Consider the following 17672-nt stretch of genomic DNA (forward strand, 5'->3'; position numbering starts at 1 on the left):
CTATTCACCTTCAAATGATAGATACTACAATAGTCTTTCCCTGAAAAAAATTAAGCACAAAAGCATTTTGATAGTTTTCTGATTTTTTTTTTCTGCTCTATGGTGATTTTTTCTTCCTTTACAACTGATGTTCTTTTTACATTGTTGTGTCAAACAAATCTCAGTCCCTTCTGTAATTATATGTTTCATAACTATTGTTAATTTGGTATTTTCATGATATTTTAACTTTCAAGATTAATTTTACTGTATACAATGGAGTAGTCCAACATTATTATCTAGGGCTAATTAATTATCAATGCTAATTTTAAAAGGTTTCAGGAAATTAGGATTTATTTTTTCTGTAACAGAATTGTACCATTCAAATACTCTACCTCCCCTTGTTAATGTGCTTTGTTGGCAAAACCTTGCTTTTAACCAAAGGTTTGTATGCTTTTTTCTAATGTTTCATTATAAAAATAAATAAAAACCTTACATCTTAATCTTCTGAAAGCTAAATTAATTTAAAAAAAACAACAAAAAAAATCTAGGGATTAGATTTGTGCTCTGGTATCATCCAACTATTTGACTGTATGAATGTTGGAACAGTCTAACTTAAAATCCTGCTGGAGTACTTGGAGTTGAAAACAGAGCCATAAGTCATTCAAAATTTAATTTCCCCTAGATTTGCAGTGAAAGCTCAGCTTTGATCTATGACATCTATGTCCCAACAAACTGGCCATTCTTAATGTTATCACGCTTCAGACAGATGCTTCCATCACTGTAATATAAGATGTAAGGGATACTTGGATCACTGGCACAGGACTACAACAATGAATTAATAAACTGAAAGTGACAGAGAATGCTTTGAAGAATGCAGATATGATGAACAGCCATCAATCAGTGTGCTAAGCCTCTGATTCAGCAAAGTGCTTCTGTCCCAGCCCTAACTTCAAGCATGTGAGCAGTCCCATTAATCTGAACCGGCCTTAGGCCTGGCACAGCAGGGTGCGCTGGGGGAAAAGGGCATGGCTCCAAAAGCCACAGCTTTGTTCCTCTGCTCCCATTAGGGACAAATCAGACCTGTGTGATGGCAGTAGTAGCAGCAGATGACCAGGGCACAGCTGGCCTGGAGAGCACAGGCTTGCAGGGGGTGATGACCAGGTTTCCTGATGCTTTCAAACCCATGGAAATCTTGCCCTTGTGAACATCGTGTCAAGCCAAATGGCCACCCTCCCTCACCACTCTTACCTATTTTGGTTTTTTGTTTGTTTGTTTGGGTTTTTTGTCTGTTTTTGCTGTGCCCATAAAAGGCAACTTTATGAATGTGCAGGTACATTGATGAGTCCATCACGTGCATAGCTAGTAGATTTGCTGCTCAGCTCATAGTTGCTCATATATTATATTCTACAAAGACTATGAAATCTCCTTGTCCTGAACAAGTCACTAGGGTAGCTGGATTTATAAAAAAGAAAACAAAGAAACAAAAGTTTTATGTGGCAATATCCAATTTAAACAACAAATATTTGGGAAGATGCAGCAAAATAAGGAATCAACATTAAGCTTCAGCCTATGAATAAGGGAGTGGGATATAGGGAATTATGTTATTAAAATGGAAAAAAAGTGGCAGAAAATGGGTTAGAAAGAAGGGGATAAAGAGGAGGAGAGTGAAAGACAGAGAGGGAAGGAAGAGAGAGAGAGAGGGAAGGAAGAGAGAGAGGGAAGGAAGAGAGAGAGGGAAGGAAGAGAGAGAGGGAAGGAAGAGAGAGAGGGAAGGAAGAGAGAGAGGGAAGGAAGAGAGAGAGAGGAGGAAGAAAGGAAGGAAGGAAGGAAGGAAGGAAGGCCCCCAGAAGTAATGGAGTTTGAAGCTCCCAACACAATGGGAAATCTCATTTTGTCTCATGATTGGGAAGATCGGATCTAAAAAGAAGGCTGAACCTAGAGATTCTACTCTGACTACAAGCCTGGCTTGGACCACAAGTTGTGACAAGACAGGGCTTTTGCTGACTCCAGTCCAAAGGGTGGCACTCAGCTTACCAATAAAACAACTCACTTCAGGCAAATTCCAGCTATCCTCCTCAACTAAGGCCCACAGCAAGATTTTGAGACAATTTTATGTATTCCTAGTCCTTCAGAAGAGGCCCATGAAGTCTTCACCAAAATTACTAGACTTCTACTTTTTCCCAATACTATTTTAGAATAAAGCAGTCCCCTGCCCTGCCCTTCCCTTCCCCTTCCAAATGTCTGGTCTCCATCCCTGCCTGATATATGTAAGACTATAACTCACTGTACTGCTGGGACTCTCTTGACTTCTCATACAGCAAAACAATTCAGCTTAACCCACAAATAATCATTAAAAAATCCTTTGAGCATCAAAGTACTTCCACTAAGTCTATTAAATCAAAAGAACACCAACAAATCCAAAAAGCTAAAGTGCAAGCTTTTTGCTTTTTCTCAGATACCTAAGCAATCCAATAGAATAATTGTTAAGAACTAAAAACATTTTTCTTATTTTCTCTCTGTTTCTGAAGCTAGGGGAAACACTCAAGAAAATTCCCATGTAAGTAGAAATTTTCAGACATTGGCACCAATTGCTCCATATTTCTGATCACCCATATAAGCAAATAAAATCAGTGTAACAATGTAGCCATTTGAACCATAGAGTCAATTATAAACCCAGTTTCAAGTTAAGAAATCACCCATAATTTTGAAGGTTCTCTACTACGTCTTTCACAAATTCTTGTTCATTATATCCTAATATAGTTTTGAACTTTGTCTAAAGACTTCACATTTCCTTTCTAACTTTATATCACATTCTGGTATACAAAAGTTGTCTTGTACACCTTTTTCAAATGGCACAACAAAGAATAAAATTATTAAGTACCTCATATATAAATACTTATCTAAATGTAAGCATTTCAAATTATACCACTTAAAGAGAAGCGACTATTAAAAATTACATCTTCACAATGAAGTACCTTTTAGACTGAGGAAAAGAGAGATATATTGGCTCCTAGTCTGTGTGCCAACCACAAGCTGCATTATCCTGTTCAGTCCTATTTTTGTGGGATTATTTTTATATTTAAAGAGGTAAAGGAATAATGCTGAATGAAAAATAACCTTACAATTTAAAAAGCTCATCCTATTACCATCACTGAAGCAGCAGGAAATTCAGCTGCTGACGAACACCTGTAATCTTAACTACATCTATAAAAAATTTGCTTTGCCTGACTGAGTATAATTGAGAGGAAAAAGCAGGCTTACAGTGCAAGAAAAATGACAGCTTCAGAAATATTATAACCAAATGATCTAATTCCATTAAAGCAGTTTGTATGAACATATTGTTTTTACTACCTAAAAGAAGACTGAAGTGTATCTGACTCTATGTGAACAGAAGGAATTAATGGATCTGATTGCAGAATGGTCATTAAAGCATTAGTGTAAAATTAGGAAATGATAAAATTCCCATTTAATCTAAACCAGTATATACTGTATACTCCAGGAAAAAAGAAAATCCCCAAACTCTCTCTCCTGCTTTTCTAAGGGTTCAGTCTCATTTAAAAGTATAACCAATTATTAAGCCTATCACAATCTTCATATTGATCTAAATATGCATCTTCATTTTAATACAACCAACCATAAATGCCGTATTCTTGAATTTTTCATATTCTTCAATGACATCTCACATTACTATGGATGCACAAGAATGACTATAAAACATTCCGCAACTCATCTTGTTAGCAGCACGTTCTTCTTATACCAGCACAAATACTCAAATGAAGCAGCACTGAACAGCAAATGCAACCCTCATGTTGTATCTCAAAAAAAAAAAAAAAAAAATTACAATCTCCCACATGAACATCTCTCATTCTGTTTTTTGTTTGTCCTTGCTTTCTCCTTATTAAAGGAAAATTGCAAAAGCTACATTTTCGCCACTGATTTATTTTGGTCAATTAATGAAGTATGCATATTTGTTTTAAGAGATAAGATTAATGGATGTAGTTTTAATAAATTATATGACTAGTTGGATACGAATTGCATTTCTCTAGAATTTACAGCACAATCACAGTTTTGCTTGACTTAAAATCCTGGATGAAGACAGGTTTCCACAGTATCTAGACAATTGTTGGAGAAGAGATTCAGAATATAAGAAAGAGACTATATAAACAAAAGGAAAAATAAAATGTTATATTCTAAATACATGGAGAGTGGTGGGTTTTTTTTGTTTTTTGTTTTTTTTTTTTTTTTTTACAAGGCAGCAGAAAAAGGGCTCATATGTGTTTTTACGGTCTAACTTAGCTTTAACTCGCTTCTGTCCTGTAATTCCCGGACAAGACCAGGTCCACCATAGCCTTTCTGTAATCATAAATGGAAACCTGCAGAAACTGTCTACAAGCAACCCTTCTGGAATACAAAAGCACAGGGCTGGAACGACTTGGAACCCACCCTAAAGTAGGAAGCGTGGGAAGATGGTGACAGGCCACCAGCCCAGCACATACGTTTAATCAGAGGAAATGCTCCTGAGGTGTCCCCGGGGGTGGGAGGTGCTCTGTCTCATTCCTGGGGGTTAAGGTTGTGGCCCAGAACGTGTCTTATTCAGAAAGAAAATAGAGGTACCTCACGGCTCTTCTTCATCTCACATAAATCCTCTTTTTTTTTAATTTGTATGTCTTAATTACTTTGGCAACGTCCTTTTTCTGCCCCGAAAGCCGGGGACTGCCTGACCTCATATTCATACAACAAAACTCTGTCTTTCCTCTTTCTCTGTGTCAGGCTGGTTCTTTGTAAACTCGCATTACTTTGGTTTAAAGATCTGTGCTCTAACCCATAATCGGGTCTGACACATTTGCAGGAAATACACACTACAAAACCTGCAATTTTAATCAGTGTTTTTTTCTAACTAAAGATAAGTTCCTCAACATGGTATCCATATCCCATCATGTGAACACTTTCTAAAACACTTAACTTTTTCAGGAGCTCCACTTTTATTATGTTTGTACATATGGAGCTGTCTTCTAATGCACCACTAGAAGTAACTGTCTAAAACATTCTTTATTAATTTTAGTTAGCCAGTAAAATATTTTCTGTTATGTGTGTGTTGAAATAAAAATGATCCAAATGAAAAGTAATTTCTGTATGTGTCTTTATTTGTCAATATTTATTATTGAATGTCATTTGCATAGTGTAATACCATGTTAACTTTTCTGATACTTTACTACATAGGTTTGATTCAGAAACTAGAAAGGAAGCACCTACTTATGCCATGCATCTCTTCTGCTTGTACTTTTATAAATGTAAAAAAAAGCCTCAGTCATCTTCTATTTTAACACTGTTTCATATAAGTTTTCAGTTTTTTTACGTTTCCTTTGTCAGAACACATTCTAAACTGCTGTAGAAAAGTAACTGATTCATTTTGGGGTCATATACTATCAAAGTAATGATTGACTGTTTCAAATCCATAACATTCACCTCTTACTGCACAAAGGTGTTAACTTCAGTTTTTTGAGTGATTAAGAGCGACAGTGACCTCGAGTAACCAAAAAGCACTGTACAGATAGAACCATAGAATCACAGAATGGTTTGGGTTGGAAGGGACCTTAAAGATCATCTAGTTCAATCACCCTGCCATGGTGGGGGGAGTGACATCTTCTACCAGACCAAGTTGCTCAAAGCCTCACCCAGCCTGGCCTTGAACACATCCAGGGATGGGGCATCCACAGCTTCTCTGGGCAACCTGTTCCAGTGCCTCACCACCCTCCTCACAGGAAAATTTTTCTTCCTAATATCTAATCTAAATCCACCCTCTTTCAGCTTAAAATCATTACCCCTTGTCCTCTCACTACACTCCCTGACAGAGTGCCTCCCCATCTCTCCTGTAGGCCCCCTTCAGGTACTGGAAGGCTGCTATTAGGTCTTCTCAGAGCCTTCTCTTCTCCAGGCTGAACAACCCCAACTCTCTCAGCCTGTCCTCATAGGGGAGGTGCTCCAGCCCTCTGATTAACTTTGTGGCTCTCCTCTGGACTCTCTCCAACAGGTCTGTGTCTTTATGTTGGGGACCCCAGGGCTGGATGCAGTACTCCAGGTGGAGTCTCACAAGAGGGGGAGAATCACCTCCCTTGACCTACTGGTCATGCTTCTTTTGATGCGGCCCAGGATACGGTTGGCTTTCTGGGCTGCAAGCGCATATTGCTCAGTTATGTTGAGTTTTCATCAACCAGCACTCACAAATATCCTTCTCCTCAGGGCTACTCTTGATCCATTCTCCTCTCCAATTTAGAGAAAAGGATGTTGTGCAGGACAGTGTCAAATGCTTTACACAAGTTCAGGTAGATTATGTCAGTTTTTCTTCCCTTATCCACCTGCGCTGTGACCCCATCACAGAAGTCCACTATGTAAATACATTCAAAAATAAATATTGACAGATTTCTCAGGCACGATTTGTCCTTAGTGTAGCCGTGTTGGCTGTCACCAATCACCTCCTTATTTTCCATGTGCCTTAGCACAGTTTCAAGGCGGATCTGCTCCATGGTCTTGCCAGGCACAGAGGCGAGACTGACCAGCCTGTAGTTTCAAAGGCTCTGAGCCACTCAAACACATTGTCATTACTTTTGTTATTTTGTGGGAGTTGCATATTAATACAAGCCAAAAAAAATAAGTTTGTCCTTAACTCTAATGAAGAACTCAAAAATCGTTTAGATGACTTCAGTGATGCTGTACAACAAATTAAATTTTTTCCAGCTGGGCAAAGTAAAAGGAAGGAGGAATGTGAAGAAGCATCACTGCATCATAGATCTTTCTAATCAGAAACACACAAAGGGCCTCACTCCCTCATTGTCAAGTTCAGAGTATGTTTCCAACGTATGGTAATTGTCATAGGAGAAAGTACACTTGAAAGCACCACTAAAGTATCTGAGAACTTGACTTATTTGCCCAGTGCCCAGCCTGAACTTTTACAAGACTGTGGTATCTGCTATGAAACAAACCAAGCACAGATAATTGTTATGTAGGGCTTTACCCAAAAAGCTCTGGCTTCCACCTGACCTGCTCAAATATGAGGTATGAACAGAAAAGAAACAGAGAAGCACAGATGAACTCTTAACAACTTTTTGCCCAGGTACCACACTTGGCGCAGGAAGCCAGCAGGTGATAGCAACCCAGGAACCAACCTATGGAACAAGTAGAAGTGATTGGCCTGGGGTAATGGTACAAGACACAAAAAACAGTAGCCCCTCATGAAGAACATCCTTGCACAGATATCCCATTCTACTTACAAATACGTTTTACATTATATGCCATGGATTGGTGTGGTTCTGCCCCTGTGGTTACCTCACCCATGACAACTCATCTAAAATATTAAGCTCTGTAAGCCACCATCATACTCTGTGGTTTAGTTTTCTACTACGACCCTAGGCTTAGGTGGCCAGGAACGTACCCTGAAACCCTCCACATTGTGCCTGGGAGAAGAACAGAGATGTACATGGCCATGTTTTGCAGACTTCCACCAAGGAACACCTAGCCCAGAACAGACCTTGAGCTTTCCAAGGTTTCCACTGTACCTGGAGCAGTCGCCTAGGTACCAGCATTGCCAAAAAAAACTGTGATTGGTGGGTTTTACTACTCGTGCATGAATCAATTCTTACTTCGCATTTCCTACAATTCAAACAATCCAGACCAGCTTCTCCAAGTGGGGTTCAGTTTAAAGACCTTGTACGTGGAGAATAAACTCCCTTGAGGCATCAGCCCTTATGCTGTGCACCTCTTTGCCTATCCCAGTGTAGCTCAGGCTTTTAAGAATACTAATTAAGCTCCTTCTGTCTGAAAACATGCACAACACTATTTTTACAGTATCATACAAATATTTAAAATGTTTTGACAGACTGTGTTCTGAGAACACTTAACTGAATATCAAATGACTAAATAGACAACAGCTGATATACTGTACGTAGCACAGGCACATGCTCAAATACAGTAAATGGCATTTATAGTTTCTAAAATTATGAAGATGGCATTAAGAAATTCAATATACATCAATGTTTCACTGTTTTGGGAGGATGAGACTTTGAAGCATTATTGCTTTTAGTGTTTTCCTTATTTCTGTCTGAAAACACAGGCATACAAATCTGAATTTGTTAGCAGATACCATAAAGAGCGAGTAGCAGGTAAAAAATACTACTTGCCTCCCAGCTTACAAGAGACAGGATATATTGTTTTATCTATTTATCAGTGTAAAGTACAAGAAAAGATACATTATTGACCTTTCTCCCCTTTGATCTTTCTCTAAATTACTGAAACACTTAACACTGAATGTTTTATTGCTCTTCTAGAAAATAAACCAAATTGAAACCGAACAGTCAGCCTCAGAGGGTCTCCCATCCATGTACGCACATACCCTTTGTTAGCATTAATGAGAATTACCCATGCATATGGATGAGAGATCAGACCCCTTAGTTTGTTTAGATGAGACCAATTTTAATCAGTGTGAGCTAATGCATAATTTTGTAGCATGCTTGTGTGGTTTGTGAGTCAACACTTTTGAGGTTTTCACTTTACGTTCTGGGAGCACCTGTTAGGCTGAGAATTTTGAAACAGAAGAATGACAAAATATTAGTCAGGAACATTATTTGCAGGATACTTGTCCCCTGGTGAGAAGAGGAGTCATAGTGACACTGAGTGGCCTTGCAAAAGCAAACCAGGACAGAGAGTGACTGCTGAATGCCAGAAGCATGATTTTGCATTGAATCCCTATCATCAAAAAAAGTCCTACAGCTGTCACTGAGGTCTGTTGTAATAAATCATTGCTCTTGTTTATTAAACACAGATCAGGAAACATATTCCTAGGGAAGCTTCAAAATTTGCATTACCTCTAACCTCATGGCAGCCTCACACTAAGCTCAGTAAACATGTTTATTCAAACAAAACAAGAATCAAGAGAAACTATGCACTACACAAATAATACCAAAACACCATACAAGGTGAGACTAAAGACCTGCTTAGGATAAAACTTATGCTACTCTGACCTCTATTTGAAAATTAGTTTCAGTCTCAAAAACAAACCCCCATTTTTATGTCAGATTCACTATCTTGCCACTGCTTCATTTTTTAGTGGTAATCATTTTCCTAACTCATTTCCATCAATCACTCTCCATAGAGATCAGACTTTTTTTTGAGATGGATGACGACTGTGAAGACACAGAACGATAGAGTCAGTTAGGTTGGAAAAGACCTTTAAGACCATCGAGGCCAATCGTAAACCTAACACTCCCAAATCCACCACTAAAAGATGTACCTAAGTGCCACATCTACACATCTTTTAAATACATCCAGGGATGGTGACTCAGCCACTTCCCTGGGCAGCCTGTTCCATTCTATGCTTGACAACCCTTTCGGTGAAGAAGTTTCTCCTAATATCCAATCTAAAACTCCTCTAGTCAACTTGAGGCCATTTCCTCTTGTGCTATCGCTTGTTAGTTGGGAAAAGAGACCAACACCCAAATCGGTACAACCTCCTTTCAGGTAGTTGTAGAGAGAGATAAGGTCTCCCCTCAGCCTGCTTTTCTCAAGGCTAAACAGCCACAGTTCCCTCAGCCACTCTTCATACGACTTGTCCTCTAGACTCTTCACCAGCTTTGTTGGTCTTCTTTGCATGCACTCTAGCACATCAATGTCTTTCTTGTAGTGAGGGGCCCAAAGCTGAACACAGTATTTGAGGTGTGGCCTCACCAGTTGCTATGGCTTAGGCCCAGCCCATATAAGCACCATGCGGTTGCTCACTCACTCCTCCCTTTCCTGGTGGGATGAGGAGGAGAATTGGAAGACAAAAGATAAAACCTCACGGGCTGAGAGAACGATTGGGAGGCATCACTCACCATTTATGGTCACAGGTAAAACAGACCATATTTGGGGAAAAAATCAATTTAACTTGTTACCAATCAAATCAGAGTAGGATAATGAGAAACAGAACCAAATCTTACCAACACCTTCCCCCGACTCCTCCCTCCTTCCCCGGCTCAAAAATTTTGCCCCTAATTTCTCTACCTCCTCCCCCCAGACTGCTCAGAGGGACGGGGAATGGGGGTTGCAGTCAGTTCATCACATACGGTCTCTGCTGCTCCTCACACGTTTCCCCTACTCCAGTGTGGGGTCACCCTCATGAAAGACAGTCCTTCACGAACTTCTCTGATGTGAATCCCTCCCACAGACTGCAGTTCTTCATGAACTGCTCCAGCGTGGGTCCTTCCTTTCCATGGGGTGCATTCCCTTGGGAACAGACTGCTCCAGCGTGGGTTTCCCACAGGGTCACAAGTCCCGCACTGACCTCCTCCGGAGTCACAGCCTCCTTCAGGTGCAGCCACCTGCTCCGGTGTAGGGTCTTCCATGGGCTGCAGGTGTATCTCTGCCCCAGCATTACCCTCCATGGCTGCAGGAGCACAGCTGCCTCATCATGGTCTGTGCGGAATCTCTGCTCTGGTGCCTGGAGCACCTCCTCCCCCTCCTTCACTGACCTTGGTGCCTGCAGAGCTGTTTCTCTCACATATTCTCACTCCTCTCTCTGCTGCAGGTCTGCAGTAGGTTTTTTCCCCCTCTTAAATATGTTATCACAGGGGTGCTCCCACCGTCGCTGATTGGCTTGGCCTTGGCCAGAGGGGGTCTGACTTGGAGCTGGAAAAACCTCTAGCAGCTTCTCACAGGAGCCATCCCTGTAGCCACTCCCCTGCTACCAAAACCCCACCACACAAACCCAATACACCAGTGCCAAGTACAGAGGGACAATCATTTCCCTAGTCCTGCTGACCATGCTATTTGTGATACAAGCCAGGATGCTATTGGCCACCTAGGTACACTGCTGGCTCACATTCAGCCGGCTGTTGACCAACACCCTTGACAGACATCGCCTGTTTCCACAAAAAAAAGAATGTACAGACAGATAGCTTTAGAAACTTTTTTTTCCAGTAGAAATACTCAAGACCTCTCCCAGAATTGAAGACATACATCTGCGGGATGTATGTGGGAGGACAAGAATCTTCACGTGTAAAAATGTGTCTATAAAAGAGACCAGTAGCACAGACCCATATGGAAGATGATGATCCACAGCTGTCATTAGGCCTTTTTCTTAACCTTTCACAGAATCACAGAACCATTAAGGTTGGAAAAGACCTCAAGGATCCTCAAGTCCAATCATCAACCCAACACCACCTTTCCTTCAAAGTTTCACATTATTGGATGTTCGAGACATCTATTTGACAAATATAACTTTTAGTTTTCCAAACAACTTTTCGCTATTCTCTTGTGCTTCCAAGGTTCTGTGTGAAGCCATGAGCAACCTGTACGAATTATCTTAAATAAAGGCCTGTGTAACCTTGTATTACACCTCACAGTTGGCCAGTCTGAAATGTATGCAGAAATATAAAACATTTAAAGAGTTCTAAAAATATCCTCATATTACAGTTTTTCTGCTCATTCCCACAAAAGACAAAGAGTTTTTCCTACTGAATTCTGCACAAGGCCAGTGACTGACAGATACACAATGCTTCAGTTTCAAGAGATGATATTCCAAGAGATGATTACTTATTAAGTGTTGGAAAAGGAAGCTGTCCACCCAGAAAGCTGGATTCTTCCATTCCACTATGTTGCATCATTTGCAATATCTCAGTGGGGAAGGGGAGAGAGAGAAATGGTATAAACATACATGTAGGTCTACACTCTGTGCTGTGTAAAAGTAAAATGCCACACACTTGGAGATTTGCAATTTAAGATGCATTCTTAGGAGAATTTATGAAAGGAATCATGAGCGCGTGACAAAAGACACATTATAAAGGCAATTTATCACATGGATTTCACAGGAGGGTGCATTTTCTTTTTATATACACAGCTTCATTTATTTATTTATTTATTCCAAATGTACTATTCTACCAAAATAATAATAAGTAGGATGAGAAAGAGAAGTACGGTACTGAGGTGTCTTTTTCATCCCAGTAAAGACTGAATGTTTTTAAGGCAGACAACACACTGCACCACTGATTTCTTCATGTGAAAATGTTTTGTGTAAAGTCAATATTTAAATTCACATTAAAGTTTAAATACAAGTAATATGAGAAATTCCTCTGAGCTACCTGTTCGGACTAACTTGTTAAAAAACATTCTGCAGAGTGTGGATAGAGAAGAGAACTACTGGATAATGGAGTTTAGTGTTTACATCAGAAATGATACTTAGTAAATTATTAGCACATTACTGTTATCATAGATGTTTTCCACATTTTACAGAAGTATTAAAATAAAAGATTGTTATAGGAGTTTTCTAAGTGAATTATAATTTACTGCTACCTAAATTCATCTAATACATATAAGAACTTATTTACCTAAGTCTGAAGGACAAACAAGCTGTAGCTTGTAGTTACTAAAAGGACTTCATAGCTTATCTTAACTACGGATAAAGAACTCAAATCGTCAAATCTTCACAAACTGATCACAGTTGGAAATCATGTTATGTATTTGGAAAGTTAAACAAACTATTATGTCCAACAAACCCCAAATAAAATCTATGCATAAATAAATTAATAAAAGTAATTTCTAATATGGTTTTATTCCCTTCCCAATGCCAATATGAGTTCCAGATCCAATTCAGCACATCTATGAAACATTCCAGCAGCCTTCTTGAGCTAGAAGTGTGGTATCCAGCTGTATCTTCAAATTGTATCTATTTACATAATATCTCTGGACTCAGGGAGAGGAATCTCATCATGTTCAGTTCTCTGGACAATTAAAAAGGAGCTCCAATAAAACATACCAAGATTAAACCTCTTTGAAGTGAAAAGCTCACTGCCGGCAACAACTCCTAAATTAAATAACCAAATTTTTCCAGTACCTCAGTAATTCTCAGGGCTGGACTCCATCATCTTTTAGTTGAGTTATTGGAGTACTGAAAAGTAAAAACTAAGTTCCTATTCTGTTCTGCAGAAATAGAGGCAGAGAAAAACAACCAAAATATCTTTCAATGTTTACTGATTAGGTGTGTAATCAGAGACCTAGTAAGCAGACAATTCCACACACAGTACACTTTCCAGTGTACTCCTGTACTATGTAGAACTGTTAAGAAGTTGCTAAAACTCTCTTCCCCAGTGTTGTATATTTGCTCTAGAATAAATCTAAAAGATGGTTGAATCCAATAGTCATTGCGACAAAAAAAAAAGTCCCTTTCTGAATAAATAAAGAAGTTGGTTTAGATTGTGCTCTATTGCTTCAAATAAAGTACAAACTATTTTTAATTTTTATACTTTTAGAACATTACTGTCAAGAAGCTCTTCATCTGGCCAGTAAATTATTTTTTCTAAATCTTTAAGAATCTTTTCAGGGTGCATTCATTTTTTATGAATTCTTATTGTAGCAAAAACTTTAAAAAATATTTTTACAAAAATACATGTGGGTAGTAATCCATGGCATTTTACTTAGAGGTTTGTTTCCATCTGTTTTATTTACACCCCTAATTATCTAGGGTTGTGACCATCCCTCTGCACTTTCATTTAGCCATAGCTGCATAAAAATAATTAACACAATAAAAGTAACACATGAAAAGAAAAATAAAAACATCAAAAAAGTAAAAAAAAAAGTTATTTTGGTTACAATTCAAGTGTTTAGTTATATCTTAAAATTTACAAACAATCCAATGGTGGAAATTTAATTAGAAACAATTATTCACTGAGCGGAAAGCATACAACACCAAAAAAGTTCATAAACATTTCAGCCTCTCCACAGACTATGTACATCAAGGTAAAACTAATAATTACATTTTTGTGAATTCTGTGAAGAGACTTACTCCTTTCCCATCAATTTCTAGAAATGCCTTAATCATCATGGCTTAAGTAGATCAATTAAATATTCTCACACACAGAAAGAATTGACTGAGCAGCTCTCATACTTGACTCAAAGGATACATGTCCCACACAACTTTCTAGCTATCTATCAACAGGTCAAGATCCGAGGGATCATCTCCAAGGGGGATCTTACAGTAGACATCTGCTGCCAACCTCCAAACCAAGACAAAAAGGCCAAAGAAGTTGTATTTGGGTCATTTAAGCAAGCTTCAGGTCAACAGAATGTAGTTCTTATGGGTGACTTCAACTGCCCGGACGTTTGTTGGAAGAACAATACAGCAGCTCACGTATCAACTGTCAAGTTTCTGAAATGCATAGAGGGCTGCCTCCTCATACAAATCTTAGATGAGCCAACCAGGAATAAGGCATTGCTGGACTTGCTATTCACAAACCAAAAAGACCTGCTTTGTAATACCTCAGTTAGTAATAGCTTTGGCTGCAGTGATCACAATATTGTGGAGTTTGGGATCCTTCTGAGCACACTGAAGGTTAGTACTAAGACAAAGGCTTTAGGTTTTAGAAGAAAAAACTTCATCTCACTCAGGGCTTAGCTGGGAGGGATTCTGTGGGAAGATTCCATGGAGCACGAAGGAGCTAGCGAATGCTGGGAGTTCCTCAAGAATGCTCTCCTGGAAGCAAAAAAAATGTTCATCTCCTTTGAAGGAAAGGGAAGTAGGCAGAGCAAGAGACCCCCTTGGCTTAACTGCAAGCTTCTGAATCTGCTCCAGACCAAAAGAGAGTGCACCATGACTTGTGGAACAAAGACTCCACTATCTGTAAGATTGTAAAGTATCATAGAATCATTAAGGTTGGAAGAGACCTCAAGGATCATCAAGTCCAACCCAACACCACCTAACTAAGCACCACATCTACACGTTTCTTGAACACCTCCAGGAATGGTGACTCCACCACTTCCCTGCGCAGCCTGTTCCAATGCCTGATCACTCTTTCAGTGAAGAAAATTTTTCTAATATCTAGCCTAAGCCTTCCATGGTGCAGCTTGAGGCCACTTCCTCTTGTCCTATCACTTGTTACTTTAGAGAAGAAGCCAGCACCCACCTCACTACAACCTCCTTTTAGGTAGTTGTAGAGAGTGATGAGGTCTCCTCTCAGCCTCCTCTTCTCTAGACTAAACTACCCCAGTTCCCTCAGACTCTCCTCATAAGACCTGTGTTCCAGACCCTTCAAGAGCTTCGTTGCCCTTCTCTAGACCTGCTCCAGCACCTCAATGTCCTTCTTGTGGTGAGAGGCCCAAAACTGAACACAGGATTCAAGGTGCGGCCTCACCAGTGCTGAGTACAGGGGCACAATCACTTCCCTAGTCCTGCTGGCCACACTATTGCTGATGCAGGCCAGGATGCTGTTGGCCTTCTTGGCCACCTGGGCACACTGCTGGCTCATGTTCAGCCGGCTGTCAACCAACACCCCTAGGTCCCTCTCTGCTGGGCAGATTTCCAGCCACTCTGCCCTGAGCCAGTAGAGTTGCAGGGGGTTGTTGTGACCAAAGTGCAGGACCCAGCACTTGGCTTCATTGAATCTCATACAAAGTAGGTATGTTTATTCAGCGCTGGACGCATGGGGGATATCCCCTCCAAAGATGTGTGTGTCAAGCATAGTGGCTGACAATCAGTTAATGCATAGTCACAAGATTTTGAAAAATGCTTATACATATTCATGACCTCTCCCTGCTTCCCATGCTAATTAGGTTCCTCCCATCTGTGGCTGCGTGGTGCCTCCTTGGTAGTGGTTGCCGAGGGTTGTGAGGATGAAGATGGGGTAGTCTTCCTTGCTACCTTTTTTTGACCCTGATGCATTGCGCAGGTCCAGTGCTCCTTAGAGCTGTGCTGGCCCTTGTCCAAGGTTTCTATCTGTGTCAAAACACAGAACATCTTTGTTCTTATCAGGAAATGTCTCTTTGTAACTAAGCCCGAATTCCTCCTGGATGATTACTCAAGAGAGACAATCCGATAGGCCTCATGTAGCAAATGGAGTTTACAGCACAGTACATTCTATTGCAAAAGCAAAATGCCTAAATCAAGGTATCAATCAGAGATGGAAAAGTATATGAATACCTGTTGAGAACTACAAGGGTATTGCCAGGGTGTGCAGAGATGCAGTTAGAAAAGTGAAAGCTGAGCTTGAGTTGAAATTGGCCAGAGATGTCAAAAACTACAGGAAAGGGTTCTTCAGGTATGTAAACAACAAGCAGAAACAGAAGAAAAAATTGTCCTGCTGCTAAAGAGAAGAGATGAATTAGTCACCAACAATGCTGAAAACATAGAGGTACTCAACACTTTCTTCACCTCTGTCTTTACCAGCATTGTTGGGCTCCAGGCTTTGGGAACAAAAATCCAGGTTGATGCAAACACACAACCACCATCAGTGAAGGGAGAGCTGGTGTGTGAACTATTACAGGAGCTTGACCTCTACAAATCTATGGACCCTGACAATATCCATCCAAGAATGTCAAGAGAGGTGGCTGATATTGTGAGGCCACTCTCCATAATCTTTGAGAAGTCATGGAGACCAGGGGATGTCCCAGAAGAGTGGAAGAAGGCTAATGTCATCCCCACCTACAAAAAGGGCTTAAAGGAAGATCCAGGAAATTATAGGCTCATCAGTCTCACTTCAGTCCCTGGGAAAGTTATGAAACAAATCTTCCTGGAGGGTATCACAAGTCAAATGAAGCACATGATTAGGAAACGCCAGCATGGATTCACCAAGGGCAAATTATGCTTGACAAACCTGATCGCCTTCTACAACAAAGTGACCTGTTCAGTTGATATGGGGTGAGCAGTGGACATTGTCTCCCTGTATTTCTTCAAGGCTTTTGATAGTTTCCCATAGGCTCCTCCTAGAGAAACTGATGCGTTATGGTCCAGACAAGTGGTCTGTGCAGTGGGTGGGGAAATGCCTAACAGGATTGTGGTAAATACCCACCCAGAGGATGGTAGCAGCTCCTTTCCAAACTGGCAACCTGTCACATGTGGGGTCCCCCAGGGATCGATATTGGGCCCAACACCACTTAATACCATCATAAGTGATCTTCATGATGGGATCAAGTTGATGAAGTCTGCCAATGACACCAAACTGAGTGGGGAAGTGAACACTTCGGAAGGCAGAGCCACCCTGCAGGAATATCTAGATAGTCTGGAAGAATGGGCTAAAAAGGACCTTATGAAGTTCAACAAAGACAAATGTGAAGTCTTGCACCTGGGAAAACATAATCCAGGAGTGCAACACAGGCTGTGATCTACCCAGCTAGGAAGCACCTCTGTGGAAAGGGATCTGGGGGTCCTGGTGGACAACAAGCTCAATGTGAGTAAACTCACTGTGGCACTGCTGTGGCAAAGAAAGCCAACAGGATGCTGGGTTGCATCAAAAAGGGAATCACCAGCAGAGAAAAGAGTCATTATCCCACTCAGTGCTGGTCAGGCCACACCTGGAATACTGTGTTCAGTTTTGGTCCCCACTATGCAAAAAAATATGTGGACAGGCTGGAGAGGGTCCAGAGAAGGTCCACAAAGATGATTAAAGGACTGGGAAGCCTGTCATATGAGGAAAGGCTGAGAGAACTGGGTTTGTTCAGCCTTGAGAAAAGAAGGCTTAGGGGAGACCTTATCACCATGTTCCAGTATTTAAAGAGTGGCTATAAAGAAGATGGAGACTCCCTTTTTACAAGGAGTCACACAAAAAAGATGAGGGGTAATGCTGCTCCTGGGGAGATTCTGATTGGACACAAGAGGAAAATTTTTCACAATGAGAACAATCAGCCATCAGAATAATCTCCCCAGGGAAGTGATGCATTCTCCAACATTGGCCACTTTA

General features: G+C 40.4%; 1 pseudogene; it reads left to right on the forward strand.

Annotated features, from left to right (window-relative positions):
* Positions 1-15933: 15933 nt before the first annotated feature.
* On the forward strand, positions 15934-17274 carry LOC104471918 (annotated as a pseudogene).
* Positions 17275-17672: the final 398 nt, after the last annotated feature.

The sequence above is a fragment of the Pterocles gutturalis genome, unplaced genomic scaffold (assembly GCF_000699245.1).
Source record: "Pterocles gutturalis isolate BGI_N339 unplaced genomic scaffold, ASM69924v1 scaffold10771, whole genome shotgun sequence".
NCBI classification, from domain to species: domain Eukaryota; kingdom Metazoa; phylum Chordata; class Aves; order Pterocliformes; family Pteroclidae; genus Pterocles; species Pterocles gutturalis.